At 35.4% G+C, this 22,746-nt stretch overlaps 1 protein-coding gene across 1 annotated transcript in view; it reads left to right on the top strand.

Annotated features, from left to right (window-relative positions):
• Positions 1–22,746, top strand: part of LOC142340856 (mucin-6-like) — a 162,482-nt gene that overhangs the window by 75,985 nt on the left and 63,751 nt on the right. The window lies entirely within an intron of this gene.

Raw genomic sequence — 22,746 nt, 5'->3', positions numbered from 1 at the left:
TTTGATTTGGACAACTCCTCGACCCGACGAAATTGACCTATTTTTAAAATTATTTATTTGAAATAATAGCAAATTTCCGTATGAAAAACTAACTTTTTTTCTAGGAAAGTTAGGCGGACCGTTCTTTTTGCATAACAACCTAAAAAGTACTGATAGTCTGGGATATCAATTTGGTTCACTTTGAACAATTCCTTGACCCGATGAAATTTCTATATTTTTGAAAATAGAATAAGCGAATAAGTCAAAATTTCCGTATGAAAAACTAACTTTTTTCCTAGGCAAGCTATAGCAGAAATTCTTTTTGTTTTACACTCTAGATACCTATGGGATTCTCCATACCGAGTTTGGTTTGATTTGGACAACTCCTCGACCCGACGAAATTGACCTATTTTTAAAATTATTTATTTGAAATAATAGCAAATTTCCGTATGAAAAACTAACTTTTTTTCTAGGAAAGTTAGGCGGACCATTCTTTTTGCATAACAACCTAAAAAGTACTGGTAGTCTGGGATATCAATTTGGTTCACTTTGAACAACTCCTTGACCCGATGAAATTTCTATATTTTTGAAAATAGAATAAGCGAATAAGTCAAAATTTCCGTATGAAAAACTATCTTTTTTCCTAGGCAAGCTATAGCAGAAATTCTTTTTGTTTTACACTCTAGATACCTATGGGATTCTCCATACCGAGTTTGGTTTGATTTGGACAACTCCTCGACCCGACGAAATTGACCTATTTTTAAAATTATTTATTTGAAATAATAGCAAATTTCCGTATGAAAAACTAACTTTTTTTCTAGGAAAGTTAGGCGGACCGTTCTTTTTGCATAACAACCTAAAAAGAACTGGTAGTCTGGGATATCAATTTGGTTCACTTTGAACAACTCCTTGACCCGATGAAATTTCTATATTTTTGAAAATAGAATAAGCGAATAAGTCAAAATTTCCGTATGAAAAACTAACTTTTTTCCTAGGCAAGCTATAGCAAAATTTCTTTTTGTTTTAGACTCTATATATACAGGGGATACTTCATACCAAAATTGGTTCGATTTGGACAACTCCTTGACCCGACGAAATAGACCTATTTTTAAAATTCAATAATTGCAATTTAAACGAAATAATAGCAAATTTCCGTATGAAAAACTAACTTTTTTTCTAGGAAGGTTAGGCGGACCATTCTTTTTGCATTACAACCTAAATATTACTGGTAGTCTGGGATATCAATTTGGTTCACTTTGAACAACTCCTTGACCCGATAAAATTTCTATATTTTTGAAAATAGAATAAGCGAATAAGTCAAAATTTCCGTATGAAAAACTAACTTTTTTTCTAGGCAAGCTATAGCAGAAATTCTTTTTGTTTTACACTCTTGATACCTATGGGATTCATTCTCCATACCGAGTTTGGTTTGATTTGGACAACTCCTCGACCCGACGAAATTGACCTATTTTTAAAATTATTTATTTGAAATAATAGCAAATTTCCGTATGAAAAACTAACTTTTTTTCTAGGAAAGTTAGGCGGACCGTTCTTTTTGCATAACAACCTAAAAAGTACTGATAGTCTGGGATATCAATTTGGTTCACTTTGAACAATTCCTTGACCCGATGAAATTTCTATATTTTTGAAAATAGAATAAGCGAATAAGTCAAAATTTCCGTATGAAAAACTATCTTTTTTCCTAGGCAAGCTATAGCAGAAATTCTTTTTGTTTTACACTCTAGATACCTATGGGATTCTCCATACCGAGTTTGGTTTGATTTGGACAACTCCTCGACCCGACGAAATTGACCTATTTTTAAAATTATTTATTTGAAATAATAGCAAATTTCCGTATGAAAAACTAACTTTTTTTCTAGGAAAGTTAGGCGGACCATTCTTTTTGCATAACAACCTAAAAAGTACTGGTAGTCTGGGATATCAATTTGGTTCACTTTGAACAACTCCTTGACCCGATGAAATTTCTATATTTTTGAAAATAGAATAAGCGAATAAGTCAAAATTTCCGTATGAAAAACTAACTTTTTTCCTAGGCAAGCTATAGCAGAAATTCTTTTTGTTTTACACTCTAGATACCTATGGGATTCTCCATACCGAGTTTGGTTTGATTTGGACAACTCCTCGACCCGACGAAATTGACCTATTTTTAAAATTATTTATTTGAAATAATAGCAAATTTCCGTATGAAAAACTAACTTTTTTTCTAGGAAAGTTAGGCGGACCATTCTTTTTGCATAACAACCTAAAAAGTACTGGTAGTCTGGGATATCAATTTGGTTCACTTTGAACAACTCCTTGACCCGATGAAATTTCTATATTTTTGAAAATAGAATAAGCGAATAAGTCAAAATTTCCGTATGAAAAACTATCTTTTTTCCTAGGCAAGCTATAGCAGAAATTCTTTTTGTTTTACACTCTAGATACCTATGGGATTCTCCATACCGAGTTTGGTTTGATTTGGACAACTCCTCGACCCGACGAAATTGACCTATTTTTAAAATTATTTATTTGAAATAATAGCAAATTTCCGTATGAAAAACTAACTTTTTTTCTAGGAAAGTTAGGCGGACCGTTCTTTTTGCATAACAACCTAAAAAGAACTGGTAGTCTGGGATATCAATTTGGTTCACTTTGAACAACTCCTTGACCCGATGAAATTTCTATATTTTTGAAAATAGAATAAGCGAATAAGTCAAAATTTCCGTATGAAAAACTAACTTTTTTCCTAGGCAAGCTATAGCAAAATTTCTTTTTGTTTTAGACTCTATATATACAGGGGATACTTCATACCAAAATTGGTTCGATTTGGACAACTCCTTGACCCGACGAAATAGACCTATTTTTAAAATTCAATAATTGCAATTTAAACGAAATAATAGCAAATTTCCGTATGAAAAACTAACTTTTTTTCTAGGAAGGTTAGGCGGACCATTCTTTTTGCATTACAACCTAAATATTACTGGTAGTCTGGGATATCAATTTGGTTCACTTTGAACAACTCCTTGACCCGATAAAATTTCTATATTTTTGAAAATAGAATAAGCGAATAAGTCAAAATTTCCGTATGAAAAACTAACTTTTTTTCTAGGCAAGCTATAGCAGAAATTCTTTTTGTTTTACACTCTTGATACCTATGGGATTCATTCTCCATACCGAGTTTGGTTTGATTTGGACAACTCCTCGACCCGACGAAATTGACCTATTTTTAAAATTATTTATTTGAAATAATAGCAAATTTCCGTATGAAAAACTAACTTTTTTTCTAGGAAAGTTAGGCGGACCGTTCTTTTTGCATAACAACCTAAAAAGTACTGATAGTCTGGGATATCAATTTGGTTCACTTTGAACAATTCCTTGACCCGATGAAATTTCTATATTTTTGAAAATAGAATAAGCGAATAAGTCAAAATTTCCGTATGAAAAACTATCTTTTTTCCTAGGCAAGCTATAGCAGAAATTCTTTTTGTTTTACACTCTAGATACCTATGGGATTCTCCATACCGAGTTTGGTTTGATTTGGACAACTCCTCGACCCGACGAAATTGACCTATTTTTAAAATTATTTATTTGAAATAATAGCAAATTTCCGTATGAAAAACTAACTTTTTTTCTAGGAAAGTTAGGCGGACCATTCTTTTTGCATAACAACCTAAAAAGTACTGGTAGTCTGGGATATCAATTTGGTTCACTTTGAACAACTCCTTGACCCGATGAAATTTCTATATTTTTGAAAATAGAATAAGCGAATAAGTCAAAATTTCCGTATGAAAAACTAACTTTTTTCCTAGGCAAGCTATAGCAGAAATTCTTTTTGTTTTACACTCTAGATACCTATGGGATTCTCCATACCGAGTTTGGTTTGATTTGGACAACTCCTCGACCCGACGAAATTGACCTATTTTTAAAATTATTTATTTGAAATAATAGCAAATTTCCGTATGAAAAACTAACTTTTTTTCTAGGAAAGTTAGGCGGACCGTTCTTTTTGCATAACAACCTAAAAAGTACTGATAGTCTGGGATATCAATTTGGTTCACTTTGAACAATTCCTTGACCCGATGAAATTTCTATATTTTTGAAAATAGAATAAGCGAATAAGTCAAAATTTCCGTATGAAAAACTAACTTTTTTCCTAGGCAAGCTATAGCAGAAATTCTTTTTGTTTTACACTCTAGATACCTATGGGATTCTCCATACCGAGTTTGGTTTGATTTGGACAACTCCTCGACCCGACGAAATTGACCTATTTTTAAAATTATTTATTTGAAATAATAGCAAATTTCCGTATGAAAAACTAACTTTTTTTCTAGGAAAGTTAGGCGGACCATTCTTTTTGCATAACAACCTAAAAAGTACTGGTAGTCTGGGATATCAATTTGGTTCACTTTGAACAACTCCTTGACCCGATGAAATTTCTATATTTTTGAAAATAGAATAAGCGAATAAGTCAAAATTTCCGTATGAAAAACTATCTTTTTTCCTAGGCAAGCTATAGCAGAAATTCTTTTTGTTTTACACTCTAGATACCTATGGGATTCTCCATACCGAGTTTGGTTTGATTTGGACAACTCCTCGACCCGACGAAATTGACCTATTTTTAAAATTATTTATTTGAAATAATAGCAAATTTCCGTATGAAAAACTAACTTTTTTTCTAGGAAAGTTAGGCGGACCGTTCTTTTTGCATAACAACCTAAAAAGAACTGGTAGTCTGGGATATCAATTTGGTTCACTTTGAACAACTCCTTGACCCGATGAAATTTCTATATTTTTGAAAATAGAATAAGCGAATAAGTCAAAATTTCCGTATGAAAAACTAACTTTTTTTCTAGGCAAGCTATAGCAGAAATTCTTTTTGTTTTACACTCTTGATACCTATGGGATTCATTCTCCATACCGAGTTTGGTTTGATTTGGACAACTCCTCGACCCGACGAAATTGACCTATTTTTAAAATTATTTATTTGAAATAATAGCAAATTTCCGTATGAAAAACTAACTTTTTTTCTAGGAAAGTTAGGCGGACCGTTCTTTTTGCATAACAACCTAAAAAGTACTGATAGTCTGGGATATCAATTTGGTTCACTTTGAACAATTCCTTGACCCGATGAAATTTCTATATTTTTGAAAATAGAATAAGCGAATAAGTCAAAATTTCCGTATGAAAAACTATCTTTTTTCCTAGGCAAGCTATAGCAGAAATTCTTTTTGTTTTACACTCTAGATACCTATGGGATTCTCCATACCGAGTTTGGTTTGATTTGGACAACTCCTCGACCCGACGAAATTGACCTATTTTTAAAATTATTTATTTGAAATAATAGCAAATTTCCGTATGAAAAACTAACTTTTTTTCTAGGAAAGTTAGGCGGACCATTCTTTTTGCATAACAACCTAAAAAGTACTGGTAGTCTGGGATATCAATTTGGTTCACTTTGAACAACTCCTTGACCCGATGAAATTTCTATATTTTTGAAAATAGAATAAGCGAATAAGTCAAAATTTCCGTATGAAAAACTAACTTTTTTCCTAGGCAAGCTATAGCAGAAATTCTTTTTGTTTTACACTCTAGATACCTATGGGATTCTCCATACCGAGTTTGGTTTGATTTGGACAACTCCTCGACCCGACGAAATTGACCTATTTTTAAAATTATTTATTTGAAATAATAGCAAATTTCCGTATGAAAAACTAACTTTTTTTCTAGGAAAGTTAGGCGGACCATTCTTTTTGCATAACAACCTAAAAAGTACTGGTAGTCTGGGATATCAATTTGGTTCACTTTGAACAACTCCTTGACCCGATGAAATTTCTATATTTTTGAAAATAGAATAAGCGAATAAGTCAAAATTTCCGTATGAAAAACTAACTTTTTTCCTAGGCAAGCTATAGCAGAAATTCTTTTTGTTTTACACTCTAGATACCTATGGGATTCTCCATACCGAGTTTGGTTTGATTTGGACAACTCCTCGACCCGACGAAATTGACCTATTTTTAAAATTATTTATTTGAAATAATAGCAAATTTCCGTATGAAAAACTAACTTTTTTTCTAGGAAAGTTAGGCGGACCATTCTTTTTGCATAACAACCTAAAAAGTACTGGTAGTCTGGGATATCAATTTGGTTCACTTTGAACAACTCCTTGACCCGATGAAATTTCTATATTTTTGAAAATAGAATAAGCGAATAAGTCAAAATTTCCGTATGAAAAACTAACTTTTTTCCTAGGCAAGCTATAGCAGAAATTCTTTTTGTTTTACACTCTAAATACCTATGGGATTCTCCATACAAAGTTTGGTTCGATTTGGACAATTCCTTGACCCGATAAAAATGACCTGTTTTTAAAAATTATTTAAAATTAATTATTCGAATTAATCGGAAATTTACGTATGAAGCAATATATATCAAGCAATATGAACATATTTGATTTATGAAAATAAGTTTGAAGCAATATTATATTGAATCAATATAAAAATTTTCGGAAAAAGTCTCTATAGTTGAATTTATAATCAACTTTTCGAATTCTTTCCAGTATGCTCTGCTCATGTTACCCTCCTCCTTTTTCATTCCGGACTTGGGACCGGCAGTGGTGGAGTTACAAAAAGATTTAGGAGAATTGAGCACAGCACCAGGTACACAACCAGGCTCAAGGAACTCTCTCCAAATGTAAACAAACAAACAGATATTTCTTTTGTTTGAAGTTTATAGGAGAGATAAGCATTGCACTAGATACAAAACCAAGCTCCAAAACTCTCCAAATCTAAACAAATAGATACTATTTTTTTGTTTAGAGGTTATAAGAGAAATGAGGAGAGCACTAGATACAAATCAGGGCTCAAAGAGCACTCTCCAAACCTAACATAAAATTATCTATTATCTAATTAAATTTCGAAGCGTTCAGAAACACCCGCTAAAGTCCCGGAATTTCAAATTTAAAGTTTTAAATCCGCGGTCGAAGCGGGCAGAAACACCCGCTAACGTTTATTGCGTATTTCAACATTATTAAAGTTTTTTGAATGTATGTATGTATTTAAGTAAGTACGAAATTAAATTTGTATGTATGAAAAACTATCAAGTAAACTTTGAATTTATGATCACAACACGAAAACCGAGCTTCAGAAAACGGCAAACTCATCAACTAAACAATATAATATCAAATGATTTAAACAGGCAAAACTCGACTAAACTATCAGAACAAGTAAAAATTAAATTTTAAGAACTAAACGGTCCTTCAAATCTAATCGTGCTCGAAATGTTTTAGCACGTTGATAAAGTAAAGATCGCCCAGGAAGAAAAACTTGATAAGCTTATTTTGAACTGAATCCACTCTCAGAAGCTGAATGTCAGGCAATTCTGTAACACGATATGCAAGAGGCTCAAAGACACCTGATTCCTTTTCAAATTCTGTCGACCTGAGATCAATAACGACTGTTTCAATTATCTCGTACAGCTGTACTAAACAGAAGATCGCTGAACTTCGATCTACGAACAGTAGAATCTGACCCACCTTAAACTCACCATCCTCACGAATTGCGACAAAACTGTTAGCGTTTGATCTCGTATAACTCTGGCTGTCAAGATGGAACAGCCCTCGAAATCTGCCAAATAAACGAGCTTCTGGAAACTTAGCTTGGGTCTCATTGAAAACGTCATTCCTTTCTACGCACAAGTCCTCTTTGAAATCGCTAGGTTTGTTTTTCAGCTTTTTTATAGAACATGTCAGATTGTCTTCTTTCGTTTCAAAGCTGCCAAGTTGTCGATTACGAATATAGCGACTGACAATCAGACTGCAAGTATTTACCGTTCCAGTCAGAGTTCTTATAAGGTGGTTGTTTGCGTTCTCAAACATCGTAGCCGAAGTAGTCCACAATGGCCCAAAGGTGGCGCACTGCCATGCTAGATGTCTTAATAAATGATAATTGATAGAATCAAATTTTTTAAGCGGATAGCGAAACGACATATTATAGCAAAAGGCTTCTAAACTATGTCCGCATAGGCTTGCTTGTGATACACTCTCGTACATGGATCGTAGTGAAAATGCTAGGTAATCAAGATTTTGAATGTTAGTCTCATGGGCGACAGAACTTTCGAAAAACTTACGAAAAACTATGGGTGAAAAATAAAGAAGAAAAGTTTTCAATTCATTTGCTTTGAAATGATCAAGTGAGCGCAGTGATCTGATCGACCGCTTGAACTCGCTTGGTAAACGTACTTTTTCAGTTGCATTGTCAATTTCGGCTATTTCAATCGAGCTGAGTTGTTCAGCGAAAAATTTGATGACATCGTGAGCAACACCCTTAAGGCATTGGTGCATGGTGTCTATAGGGCAGGTCAATGGCAGGTTCGGAACAATGTCGAAAATTTTCGAGCGTCCTTTGACACCCAAGGTGTCAACTTCTGGATCCTTCTCTTTTCTTCCCTTTCTTTCGTCAACGACTCCGCTCTCAAATAGTCTAACCAAGTGCTCATGCTCTGCAGGATTCCTCATTGTGAAGGTGCGATCATTCGGGTACGAATGACTACCTGGAAATCTCTGAATTCCCCTCATAGTACAAAGCCCACAGCCATAATAACCGTTGAATTTTTTCATTTTTAGAACATCATGTTTGCAGACGAGGTCGACAATCAAGAAAATTGTAGTGAAGCGGATTTGGTACGAACGTTCATTGTATTTAATATTCTCTACTTTTGAAATCTCAGAAGCATAGTGATCAAAAATGGGATCCCACGAAATTTCTCCTTTGCCGTACCACAAAGAACAGAGAAAAATATTATCGAATGATGATCTGAGTTTTGGTGGCAGGTCAACTAAAGCAACCCAGAGAGGGTAAGCGGAGCAATCACTAGATTCTCGAACCTGAACTCCGTCAACGTTAATTATAAGTTTCAAATGGATTGTACCTTCCTCAAAAAGACTCGAGAGTTTTAGATCTGTTTTTGTTTCTGGGTCTGCGTATTTCACTATTTCATTAATGTACTTTTGAACATTCTGCACCAATTTGTCGAAAAAATTTAGATAAATAACTTCCCCATTGCCATTGTTCTCTCTGTGCTTTATGTATTGCTCTGTCAGTTTCTTTGTCTCTTGTTTCAAAAAATTTGGAGCTGGTAGACGGTCATTTGGATGAATAATCTTTTGAAATTTTAAAAGGTCATACAGCGCTTCGTCGGGTAAACAATAACGGGCAGAAGTTGCAAATAAACCAAGTGCAGCATTATGGACAGTGACGTTTGAATTACACAATAGAGGCTGAGAAGAAAATTGAAAGCCATCTTTGCTATGGTCGTAACAGTCTTTTTCCGTGTCGACTACGTCTTCACTGTCGTGGTCTGAGATGATATCTAGCCGATTCGATGACGATTCACCTATAGAAGCAACTTCACAAGATGGATCGGACATTATGTCATCAGCAGAAACAGGCATACTCCCATGGGTACTATTCTCCTCAGTTTCAACATCTGAGGAACGCACAGAATCAACTTGGTGTATGTACGTTTGAATGTGTCTACTTGAACTGTCCACCAACCTTCTTTTCACGCGCCTCTTCCGTTGATTCTGGAATTTTCTTTTTATGGCACTTCCAAAATCGGTAGGCGTACCAACACTCGATTGACTTGCTCCATAACTTGAACCGAAACTTTCTCCGGAATGAAAAATTTCACTTGAATTTCCTGAAGCATGTAAAGATTGGGTCGAAATATCACCCAGGCGTTGTTCTCGGGGTGTCGTGGGTGGCAAGATTTCATTATATGATTCATGCTTCTCTTTGTGCGGACATCTACATTTCAATCGGCCATCTTTAAAATAGTTGTTACCGTAGCTCACTGTGATTTCTTCTCCAACTTCTATAGACTTGATAACTTGGAGAAAAATGCATCTATTGTGGGGGAGGAAAGAGCTTGTGTATCCCATAAAAAATTTGGTGTTCGGGGAGCAGGAGTGGTTGGCAAAACGAATTGGACCCAATAGCACTAGTTCATCCCTTTCCAACTCACCGCGCATGACTGACAAATCAGACATTTCGTTTTGTAATTCCTGAGGAACACTTTCAATAGGCCCAACGGGAAAAGGTCTTAGGGGTTCCAGCGAAGGCTTCAAGGTCTTTTCTGTATGATTGAAGAGGCCAAAGCCCCCGAAACTGTCTGGCAAGATTTTGAAACCCCTCTCAATAGAGGACTCATAGAGTTCTTTTAAAGACGAGTATGCTTTAAAAAGTCGTCTGTCTGCTTTCAAACGTTTCTCATACTCTTCAAAACTGATCAACGGAAGCATTGTTTGAGGAACTACATCGAATTTGCTTAAGATTTGACGCACTACTTTTCCGTCCACAATTACCAATTCTTCGCAAGTTATCATCATATGACTTGAAAAACTTAATTAGAATTTAATCAAGGTGAATGAATGAATAAACGAATGAATGCATGAAGGGATTAACGTATGTATGCAAAAGAGCACTCTCCAAACCTAACATAAAATTATCTATTATCTAATTAAGCTTCGAAGCGTGCAGAAACACCCGCTAAAGTCCCGGAATTTCAAATTTAAAGATTTAAATCCGCGGTCGAAGCGGGCAGAAACACCCGCTAACATTTATTGCGTACTTCAACATTATAAAAGTTTTTAAGTAATATTAAAATTAACTTAAACAAGTAACAAAGTTAAAAGCAGAACTAGTAATAAAAATTCGAAGCGGACAGAAACACCCGCTTAAATCTCGGAATTTCAAATTTAAAGATTTAAATCCGCGGTCGAAGCGGGCAGAAACACCCGCTAACGTTTATTGCGTACTTTAACATTATTAAAATTTTTAAGTAATATTAAAATTAACTTAAACAAGTAACAAAGTTAAAAGCAGAACTAGTAATAAAAATTCGAAGCGGACAGAAACACCCGCTAAAGTCCCGGAATTTCAAATTTAAAGTTTTAAATCCGCGGTCGAAGCGGGCAGAAACACCCGCTAACGTTTATTGCGTATTTCAACATTATTAAAGTTTTGAATGTATGTATGTATTTAAGTAAGTACGAAATTAAATTTGTATGTATGAAAAACTATCAAGTAAACTTTGAATTTATGATCACAACACGAAAACCGAGCTTCAGAAAACGGCAAACTCATCAACTAAACAATTTAATATCAAATGATTTAAACAGGGAATTAGGTTAAACACTAGAGTAGAAGTAAAGGCAGAAAGGCGAGTATTTTCTAATGAACTGTATTTCTACAAATAGGAAGCAACGTATCAGTACAATAAACAAGGAGATGGCCTTCACATTACAAACAATGATCTTCTAAACAACTACTCATTCGCTTCTAAACTAGAATGTCGTTTCCGACAATCCTTGCCGTATTGGTTGGCAGCTTTTCTTGCAGTCTCGAAAGCCAGTTTTGGTGTATCTGGGAACTTTTGCTCTACAACTTCTAAAACAGGCAGAAAAACCTGGTCATTTTTTGCTCATCAATTAACTTAGGTTTTTGGGTTTTCAGGTCAAGGAAAGATCGATCTCTTAATTCATGCTATTTAAGGCTGTTATGCAATGATGACTCCTACGGTGAAGCTGACGAATAAGTTTTACTAAAAAACCTACTCCTGAACTTTTCGAGAATTTCACTTGGCGCTTCTTTGCGGCCGTCAGCTTCACGTCTTCTCGGCTCAAGTATAACACCTGCACGCTCGTTTTCTGGCAACAATTTCTCAAAGAGGGCCCGCGCAAATTTCCCGACTTCAGATCCGGCATGCATTGTCATCAGATCTTCATCGTTGTGTATAACAGCAACTATAGATTTGCCGCGGGAAGGATGATCGTCTATGCTCTGGTAGCCGTGATGGTCAACAAAGCGAATTTCTTTCAACTCTGCAGTCTGAAACAAGTTTTCATGTAATCAACTGCGCCTATTTCTTGCAGAAACTCATTTGTCTACTACCACTTGTCACTACCAGTTGTCATGGGTAAGGCCAAAAAGGTCTAGCAATTAAGGCTGAGTGATACCAAATTGTTAAGCAAACAATAATCTAACTTTCTCGTCAATTCTTGCACACAGGTTTGCGCGCTTCTTGTCGTCGATCTTTCGTTTCTCTTCAAAGCTTTTCATCAACTCGTTCATCTCCAGAACGTGATTATCGAGATACTCTTTTAAAAAAGAGCAATTGGGGCCGCAATCGTCTTTGTTGGTTCCACTGTTTGAAACCATGTTGGCGCTGATCTCAGGTAAAGAACTGGAGCAAGATTGGAGAAACTCAGATTATCAGAGGGCTGCTAAAAACGCAAAGAGCAAATTTTCCAATCACACCAAAATTCGAAACTCGAAGCGAGCAGAAACACCCACTGACGTCTGCGATGATTAAAATTATTATATATGTATGTTTGTATGTATGTATTTATGTATGGAAGTATGTATGTATGCATAAATGTTTATTTAATTTGGCGACTGATTTTGATTTAGAAACAACTGGAACCATATGATCTGGTTTGTGATTAAAATTATTGAAAACCTTTAATTTTTACCATGTTCTTGTTCTGGCTGCCCTGGAGAACGGCTGGCTGCGTTAACTTTTCGACTTTAGCCTTTTTTGATTTCCGCTCAGTTGATTGTCCTAGGCAGACTTCTCTGCTGCTCATAACTGGAGCGCGGGAACGACTCAAAAAGTTGACATCATCAACTACAGGAGCCTTCGGCGAAGCTAGAACTTTTTTGCGCAATTCTGAAGGACTTTTGCCACCATCTAGTTCTGCTTGAAAACTCTTCATCGCTTCCTCTACTTTTTTATGATTGCCTTTAGACAACAAACGACAAGAAACAGATTGGTCTTTAAATTGCAGGTTGTAACTCTCTCCTTCAACTAAACTCAACATTTCTGAGGGTTTTATTTTCTTAGGCCACTTGGTGCTGCTGTAAGTAATAAGAATCAAATTGTCTTTCACAAAAAGCCATGCTAAGTTGTCCCTCAAAATGCTATCCTTTATACTATCCTCTCTTTCAGCCTCAGAGTCGAATAGGTTATGGCTTTTCGCTGGTTCAGATCTCAAGTTGTCTTTTTTCATTTTCAACGATCTAAAAATTTGCAGACAAAGTAGAGCGAAACTATTTCTATGTTGTGTGCGAATCTGCAATTAGAATTTCTTACATTAAATTGTTTTTGTGTTAAATTATTTGAAAAAAAGACTTGATTTTCAACAACCTAAATGAGTTGATTTCATCCAAAATTTCCAATACAAAAAATAGCACCTTTAAGAAGACAAACTGAAACTAACTAGCATAAATTCTCATCTGTAACACTTAGGCGTACTTCTGCAAAAGACAACACTTACGTATAGGATATAGGAACCCAAATCAACCTCGTGTTAAACGTCTGACTCAATTACAATTTATTTCAAAACAGAACTAAAGAAAAACAGCCGATTCTAAAATCACTACAAACGGTTCCTAATCTTGATTACAATTCAATTTTCTTCATTCTTAACTATCTTAAAACTTTCAAACTAGCTAGAGCGAAATTACTTCTATGTTTTTTCTGCGAATCTGCAATTAGTATTTCTTGCATAAAATTGTTCTTGTGTTAAATCATTTGAAAAAAAAGTGATTTGATTTTCAACAACTTAAATGAGTTGATTTCATCCAAAACTTCCAATTCGAGAAATAGCACCTTTAAGAAGACAAATTAAAACTAAAGTAGCACAAATTCTCATCTGTAACACTTTTGCGTGCTTCCGCAAAAGACAACACTTACATATAGGAACTCAAATTTACCGTGTTTAACGTCTGATTCAATTACAATTTTTCAAATTTCAAAAATCACTCGCAACAATTGCTACTCCTGATTATTGGATGGAAACTCATTGCTTTCGGTCTCAGATTCGCTCAAATCTACACAACTTTGAGAAGTCTCGGGGAGTTTCTTTCCCTGTCGCTTTTTCTTGGCCTCTGCCTTTTCCCTCATTTGATTCACCCAAAAAGGATCAGATTTTCGTTTCTTGTATCGAAGTGAATCCATGCCAGCTCTGTTGGCAGCCAAACGAGCTTCATTGTACGCATCTGGCCAAAGACGAGGTGGAAACTGTCTCTGTACAAGGCCTTAAGCAGAGGAAAACACACCTAAGCTAAGCTTTTTAGGAAAATCAATCATAAAAAATGGTTACAAAAAACTTCAAAAACGAAAACAGAAAAAAATCATTTGAGAAAATCAGTTTGAACTTCCGACAACTTATTCTTGAAACCCAGTTTTTGACAACTTAGTTTTTGATCATTATACCTTTAAAGATTTTTGTTCTCTTGGGAGAAGCAGGCTTCCGCACTTCGCTTTCTCGGGTTGGGGATATGATATCCCTCTGTAGACCCTTCTCGCCCCATAATGCTGTTCGCAGATTTCTTCCCAGTTCTTCCGGATTTGAAGTTGTTGGGAAATTATCCAAATCAACTTCCTCATAAAAACTTGGTATAGCTATACCTGCCTCTTCTGTGTCATTGTCTGCATCAACTTTCTTGAGATCTTTCTAAATACAGATAGTTTGGAATCTATCCAAAACTTGGCAAAATAAACATTTCTTGACAGAAAAGTCTGAGCGCAAAAATTGAGCAAATTTTATAAAAACTTGCTAGAAACCACTTCTACCAAAAAATTGGTCAAAACTTTTGTATTACTGAGGCAAGATCTTACAATGGTTTTCAATTTCTGGAGCTCGCTCTCCAGCTTTCTGTTGCAGGACAAAACCGTCTTCTCATATGCTTGTATAACCTCTGCGATGAGTTTTTGTCCTCATTAAGAACTTCCAGCAATCTTTCATGATTAGCGCATTTCTAAACAAGAATGTTTTTAACTGACAAAACCAAAGAACTGATAACGAATCAACCAAATTTTCGGATCGTAGCTTAACGATTGCAGTAGTCACTCGCTATGATATTTTATCTGCTTAAATTTCTCGCAAAAAATTACAATGTTTATCTTTTATTGACTTCTTAGACAGCAAATGTTTTATATTTATTGCGATAACTCTTTCACAGAGAGAAAAAAGAGGAGCTCTAACCAAAACCCTTGGACTTGCAGTTGCTAGCCTTGTAGTCGGTGTCCCACCTTGGCTGAGGGTCCACTTTGCACCTGTAGGTGGGGTACCACTTACTGGGTTTTCAAACTGTTGTGCGAAAGCCCCATAAATTTCTTGGTATCGCTCGAATTCAACTTGCATTGCCGCAGGAGGCCCGTGTTTTAACAACACGCATTCAATTTCAACACCATCGATCAACAGATTAGTTTTTCCATCAATCTCTAATTTCAATCGATCATTTATTTGAAAGCTCTTGAGCCAACGCCCATCAAATAACCCAATTTTTAACACCTGACAACCTGCTGTCAGGAAAACAAACTCAATTTTCATTGACATTTCTGAAATCGTTAGGTCAGTAAAAACAGATCAATCCAGAAAGTTAAAAAATAACGGAGAAAATTGTCAAAGACGTTCGAGTCAACATTCATTTAATTGAGAGTCAATTGCAATCCAACGAAGAAAGCGAAAAGACAAAAAACATCAACTTCATGCACAATTACTAACAATTTCAATCAAACTCATGAATTGCTTCATGAATTGCTTTGCGACTATCATTATCAAAAAGATCAAGCTCTGAGAATAAGAAAAACAAAGTCAAACAAAGTAACACTACGAAAGTTTCACACTGCACCTTTGAGGAAACAAAAATTAATAAAATCCATTCATCGGCTCCATATTTTCAGCACTTGATATGGAAGCAGTTGTCGTGTAGCTGGACTCCTCATTGCTTTCCGAGAACTCAATATACTCAACTTCTAGGTCTTCTACTCGTTGCCTTAAGCCATCTATTTTTTCACGTAGCTGTTTTATTTCTTGCCACAGTTGCTCAATTTCAGACAAAGGACTTTCAAGAAACCTGGTTTCAATCGCAGTACCACTTTCCAAACCCAGAAAATTCTGTCTGAACACAATTTTTGTTTGTTGCAGCATATCAGCCGTTCAACTGAAAACATTTTTGAGTTCCAAAAAAGTTTATATCGAATAGAAAAAAAATTATAAAAATTTCTAAAAGGTTTCTTAAAAAGCACAACATGTAATAAAAGATGACAGCTCAAAAAAACTTTCACCTCGTGTCCTACCGCAGTACATTCACGCCTAAATCCACCATCGCCATCAATCTTCAAGAAGTTATGGGTATTCTAATTTCAACTAATTATAACTGCTAATTTCTACTTCATCTTAAGTTATAGGTCTAAAAATTGGAAGCGGACAGAAACACCCGCTAACTTTCGCCAATTTTAATTTTATTGAAATTTTACAATAACGGTCGAAGCGGAAAAGATCCGCTTAGTGGAAATTCGAAGCGGGCAGAAACACCCCCTAACGTTCGTCAATTTTAATTTTGAAATTTTACAATAACGGTCGAAGCGGAAAAGATCCGCTCAGTGGAAATTCGAAGCGGGCAGAAACACCCGCTAACGTTTGTCAATTTCAACTTTATTGAAATTTTACAATAACGGTTGAAGCGGAAAAGATCCGCTTAGTCGAAATTCGAAGCGGGCAGAAACACCCGCTAACGTTCGTCAATTTTAATTTTATTGAAATTTTACAATAACGGTCGAAGCGGAAGATCCGCCTAGCGGAAATTCGAAGCGGGCAGAAACTCCCGCTAACGTTCGTAAATTTTAATTTTATTGAAATTTTACAATAAAGGTCGAAGCGGAAAAAATCCGCTTAGTGGAAATTCGAAGCGGGCAGAAACACCCGCTAACGTTCGTCAATTTTAATTTTCTACTACTACTATTACTACTACCGTGGCCGGTCAATTGACCGACATACAAATTAGACGACACACCTTTTAGCCGACACTTGAGCAAATATAACAACTCGAACACCGCAATTCACGATAATTACCCGCGCATTAAGCGGTAAATGTAGCACTCTTTAGTTGTGAAACAAACATTAATAGGCTATTTCTGCTAGCTAACATAGCCATGCCTCCGTGGCTCGTGGGAATTGATATGAATCTATCACAACCGAACAAATTATGACGGCCGAACGTAATTAAGTCGACGCTTCTAATAACACAACTTTAATTATACAGTTCCGATTTTGGTTATTTTCACGTCGTCTTGATGAAAGCTGCCAGCTAATTGGCGTGTCTTCTAACTTGTGTGTCGCCTAATACACCTAGCACCTACTACTACTAATGTAATCAATTTTTTTGTCAAAATCGGTCAAATGTAAATTGAATCAAATTGCAATAGTGCAAGTACAAATAGTCAAAGAAAGCAATCAAATTGCAATAGTACAAATAAATCAAAGTAATAAAAAAACAAAGGTACAAGTAGTCAAAGAAAGCAATCAAATTTAAGCTAATTCAATTGATTTTCTCGCACGGCTTTGTTGATTGCGCAAGCAAGCTCCTTTCTACCCTTCTCGTTTAGATGGACGCCGTCAGGTAAAAAAGACCTCGCTTTGTGCACTTCTTTGTGCAGCTTGAAAAAAGGCAAGTTTGACTGGCTTAGTTGCGCGTTGAAACGTTGGATGTTAAAGTGAGTGCAGTTTCGCTTCAGTACAGTGCACACGATCACTCTTGGACGGTTCGCCAAATTTCTGATGGCACTGTATAAGGCCCTTATTTTCTCCAATACATCAGTTGGATCTTCGCCCGGTCCATTGCGCGCAGCCAGATTGTTACCACCTACAGCCAGGATAACATTTCTGTAGACGGCCAAGGTATCCAGCAACACAAAAAACTGATTAACTTTCCCCCCGATAAGGAATAGGCAACACAGTTCTGAACACATATGCTGTCGAAGATAGAATCGCCGACTATCGCGGTATGGACCTCTTCTTCATCAACAAAATTATTATAAATAAATTCAGTTGTGGTGCCGTCGATGTTGTCCTTCACAAGCCGTCCGTTTTGTTGATGGTTAGCAAACAGCGGTTTTAGCCTTTTCTTAGGCGGGGCTGAGTTGTTGTTCCCATGGAGGTTACCCAGTCGACTGCGATCCATTTCAACTGAAAGCGAAACAAATATTTACAAAGCTCAATAACACAGCAGCAGCAAACCACCAATAGTATAATAGTACAGATATAGTATTGAGCGCGTATTGGGTACTGGCATATAGCCTATCGAGTTCGCCTTGACGAGAGCTTTCCAACGATATAACTTTTGTATGGGTCCCATCGAAACGGAGCGATGGGCCGCGCCAGGCCCCTGTGCCGCCATCGCGACCCTGTGCCGCCATCGCGACCGTGCCGCCATCGCGACCCTGTGCCGCCATCGCAACACATCCGTCCAACACGCCATGTATCGCAACACGCCATCGCGACCCTGTGTCCGAAATCGTACAACGACCTATTGGAACTAATGAAATTAATTCCGGCTTACTGTCTGAGCTTTTGGAACTTTCGTATACATTGCGCAATTTCAAATGCTCTATTCATGGCAGTTCAGTGAGCGGATGCAGGTGATGCCGTCTCCACCAGTGTTGACTCACAATTAGCATGTTACGTTACCTGTGAGGCAACACACCAAACGAAATTTTCATACCCTGCTTTATGGTGAACAACTATGAAGTGAGCATTTCAAAACTTGAAATTTAAAAAGTATATCATTGGAAAGCTGGATTCATATAGAATCTAACTAAGTAAACGGGATTTCAAAAATCGAACGGGAACACATTTAAAAAAAGGTTTGCAGTTGGGGGGGGGCTGGAGGTTGGGACCCATGGGCCTGGTATGCGTCCGAAAAAGGCTTATATCTCGAAAACTACTGAACCAAATTTAAAAAATGAATATGTTTTGGAATCAGCATGAACTGGGGCATCAACCTGGCGTTAAAAAAAGTTAAAAAAGTAAAGGAAAAAAATCAATTTTTGACAATTTGGCTAAATTTTGCCTTTTTTCAGCAAAGTTTGGAAAATTGGAAAATAAGGCAATGAAATTAAACCGAAGCTTTTCAACCAATATACATTCGTAAAGAGGATTAAATGGGCAAAAAAATGATATAATATACTTTCAAATACGTTGGGTAACAAAAAAGTTATTAAACTAAACAACTTTGAAAATTCGAAAATTTTGCGAAAATCGACCCTGATTTCGGTCTCTACATTGCTCTCGCATTCTCTTGTTTGGCAATACTTTAAAAAGAAAAAAACATGGTTGTTGGAAGCGTGAAATCTAGTTTACCATGATACCAAAAACTTGTATGTTTTGTCTTGACAAAGTGGGAAATTTAGTCAAGGTAACTCAAAATTGTCAAATTTTTGGCCCCTAAATCGCTAATTATTGAAAATTTTGAAATCAAATAAACAAAGTGGAAAAAAGATCTATATATATTCTGAAAGTACACTAACAGGGCAACAAAATGAGCTATTATAGACCTTCTAAATCGTCTTCTTCAAAAAGTTATTAACAGAGGTTTTTCATGAAGTTCGAGTTTTTCTTCACCTTATTCGACGGTTCTTTAAAATTTTGTGAACAAATCAAAATATTGGCATTTAGTTCTACACAAACTCATAAAGTACGTTAACAGGGCAACAAAATGAGCTACTATAGACTTTCTAAATCGTCTTCCTCAAAAAGTTATTAACAGACGTTTTTCATGAAGTTCGACATTTTCTTCACCAAATTCGACGGTTCTTTAAAATTTTGTGAAGAAATCAAAATATTGGCATTTAGTTCTACACAAACTCATAAAGTATGTGAACACGGCAATAAAATGAGCTATTATAGACTTTCTAAATCGTCCTCTTCAAAAAGTTATTAACAGACGTTTTTCATGAAGTTCGACATTTTCTTCACCAAATTCGACGGTTCTTTAAAATTTTGTGAAGAAATCAAAATATTGGCATTTAGTTCTACACAAACTCATAAAGTATGTGAACACGGCAAAAAAATGAGCTATTATAGACTTTCTAAATCGTCCTCTTCAAAAAGTTATTAACAGACGTTTTTCATGAAGTTCGACTTCTTCTTCACCTTATTCGACGGTTCTTTAAAATTTTGTGAACAAATCAAAATATTGGCATTTAGTTCTACACAAACTCATAAAGTACGTTAACAGGGCAACAAAATGAGCTATTATAGACTTTCTAAATCGTCTTCCTCAAAAAGTTATTAACAGACGTTTTTCATGAAGTTCGACATTTTCTTCACCAAATTCGACGGTTCATTAAAATTTTGTGAACAAATCAAAATATGAGCTTTTACTTCTACATAAATTCATTGGATATGTTATCACGGGAACAAAATGGGCTAACAACTGACAGAGACGTTCTAACTCGTCTTCTTCAAAAAGTTATTAACAGACGTTTTTCATGAAGTTCGACTATTTCTTCACCTAATTAGACGGTTCATTTAAATTTTGTGAACAAATCAAAATATGGGCAACTACTTCTACACAAACTCATAAAATACGTTATCACGGCAACAAAAAAGTCTAACATAGACCTTCTAACTCGTTTTCCTAAACAAGTTTTTAACAGACGTTTTTCATGAAGTTCGACTATTTCTTCAGTTAATTATACGGTTCATTAAAATTTTGTGAACAAATCAAAATTTAGGCAATTGCTTGTACACAAACTCATGAAGTACATTACCAGTGCAACAAAATGGGCTGACATAGATCTTCTAATTCGTCTTTTTCAAAACGTTATTAGAAGACGTTTTTCATGAAGTTCGACATTTTCTCCAACTAATTCGATGATTAATTAAAATTTTGTGAACAAATCAACATGTGGGCATTTAATTCTACACAAATTGATTTTGTACGTTATCACGGCAATAAAATGGGCTAAAAGCTAACATAGACTTTCAAACTCGTCTTGTTCAAAAAGTTATTAACAGACGTTTTTCATGAAGTTCGACTTTTTCTTCACCTAATTCGACGGTTCTTTAAAATTTTGTGAACAAATCAAAATATTGGCATTTACTTCTACACAAACTCATAGAGTACGTTAACACGGCAACAAAATGAGCTATTATAGACTTTCTAAATCGTCTTCCTCAAAAAGTTAATAACAGACGGTTTTCATGAAGTTCGACTTTTTCTTCACCTAATTCGACGGTTCTTTGAAATTTTGTGAACAAATCAAAATATTGGCATTTACTTCTACACAAACTCATAAAGTATGTTAACACGGCAATAAAATGAGCTATTATAGACTTTCTAAATCGTCTTCCTCAAAAAGTTATTAACAGACGTTTTTCATGAAGTTCGACTTTTTCTTCACCTAATTCGACGGTTCTTTAAAATTTTGTGAACAAATCAAAATATTGGCATTTACTTCTACACAAACTCAAAAAGTACGTTAACACGGCAACAAAATGAGCTATTATAGACTTTCTAAATTGTCCTCTTCAAAAAGTTATTAACAGACGTTTTTCATGAAGTTCGACTTCTTCTTCACCTTATTGGACGGTTCTTTAAAATTTTGTGAACAAATCAAAATATTGGCATTTAGTTCTACACAAACTCATAAAGTACGTCAACACGGCAACAAAATGAGCTATTATAGACTTTCTAAATCGTCTTCCTCAAAAAGTTATTAACAGACGTTTTTCATGAAGTTCGACATTTTCTTCACCAAATTCGACGGTTCATTAAAATTTTGTGAACAAATCAAAATATGAGCATTTACTTCTACATAAATTCATTGGATACGTTATCACGGGAACAAAATGGGCTAACAACTGACAGAGACGTTCTAACTCGTCTTCTTCAAAAAGTTATTAACAGACGTTTTTCATGAAGTTCGACTATTTCTTCACCTAATTAGACGGTTCATTCAAATTTTGTGAACAAATCAAAATATGGGCAATTACTTCTACACAAACTCATAAAATACGTTATCACGGCAACAAAAAAGTCTAACATAGACCTTCTAACTCGTTTTCCTAAACAAGTTTTTAACAGACGTTTTTCATGAAGTTCGACTATTTCTTCAGTTAATTATACGGTTCATTAAAATTTTGTGAACAAATCAAAATTTAGGCAATTGCTTGTACACAAACTCAAGAAGTACGTTACCAGTGCAACAAAATGGGCTAACATAGATCTTCTAATTCGTCTTTTTCAAAACGTTATTCGAAGACGTTTTTCATGAAGTTCGACATTTTCTCCAACTAATTCGATGATTAATTAATATTTTGTGAACAAATCAACATGTGGGCATTTAATTCTACACAAATTGATATTGTACGTTATCACGGCAACAAAATGGGCTAAAAGCTAACATAGACTTTCAAACTCGTCTTCTTCAAAAAGTAATAAACAGACGTTTTTCATGAAGTTCGACTTTTTCTTCACCTAATTCGACGGTTCTTTAAAATTTTGTGAACAAATCAAAATATTGGCATTTACTTCTACACAAACTCATAGAGTACGTTAACACGGCAACAAAATGAGCTATTATAGACTTTCTAAATCGTCTTCCTCAAAAAGTTATTAACAGACGTTTTTCATGAAGTTCGACCTTTTCTTCATCAAATTCGACGGTTCATTAAAATTTTGTGAACAAATCAAAATATGAGCATTTACTTCTACACAAATTCGTTGGGTACGTTATCACGGGAACAAAATGGGCTAACAACTGACAGAGCCGTTCTAACTACATGCCATTAACCTGCAAAAGTCTCTTCTACTGCAGAAAGAAGAACAAAAATAAGCCAAACCAAAAAAACTAACAAAAAAAGGCTTCATTGTCATCTGTATCCTCCTCCTCTTCATTCTGGGTTGAAGACGTAGATCAAAT

The sequence above is a fragment of the Convolutriloba macropyga genome, chromosome 1, assembly GCF_964194025.1.
Source record: "Convolutriloba macropyga chromosome 1, txConMacr16.3, whole genome shotgun sequence".
Taxonomy (NCBI): domain Eukaryota; kingdom Metazoa; phylum Xenacoelomorpha; order Acoela; family Convolutidae; genus Convolutriloba; species Convolutriloba macropyga.
The sequence above is the reverse complement of the archived record's forward strand: the minus strand, read 5'-3'. Positions and strand labels throughout refer to the sequence as shown.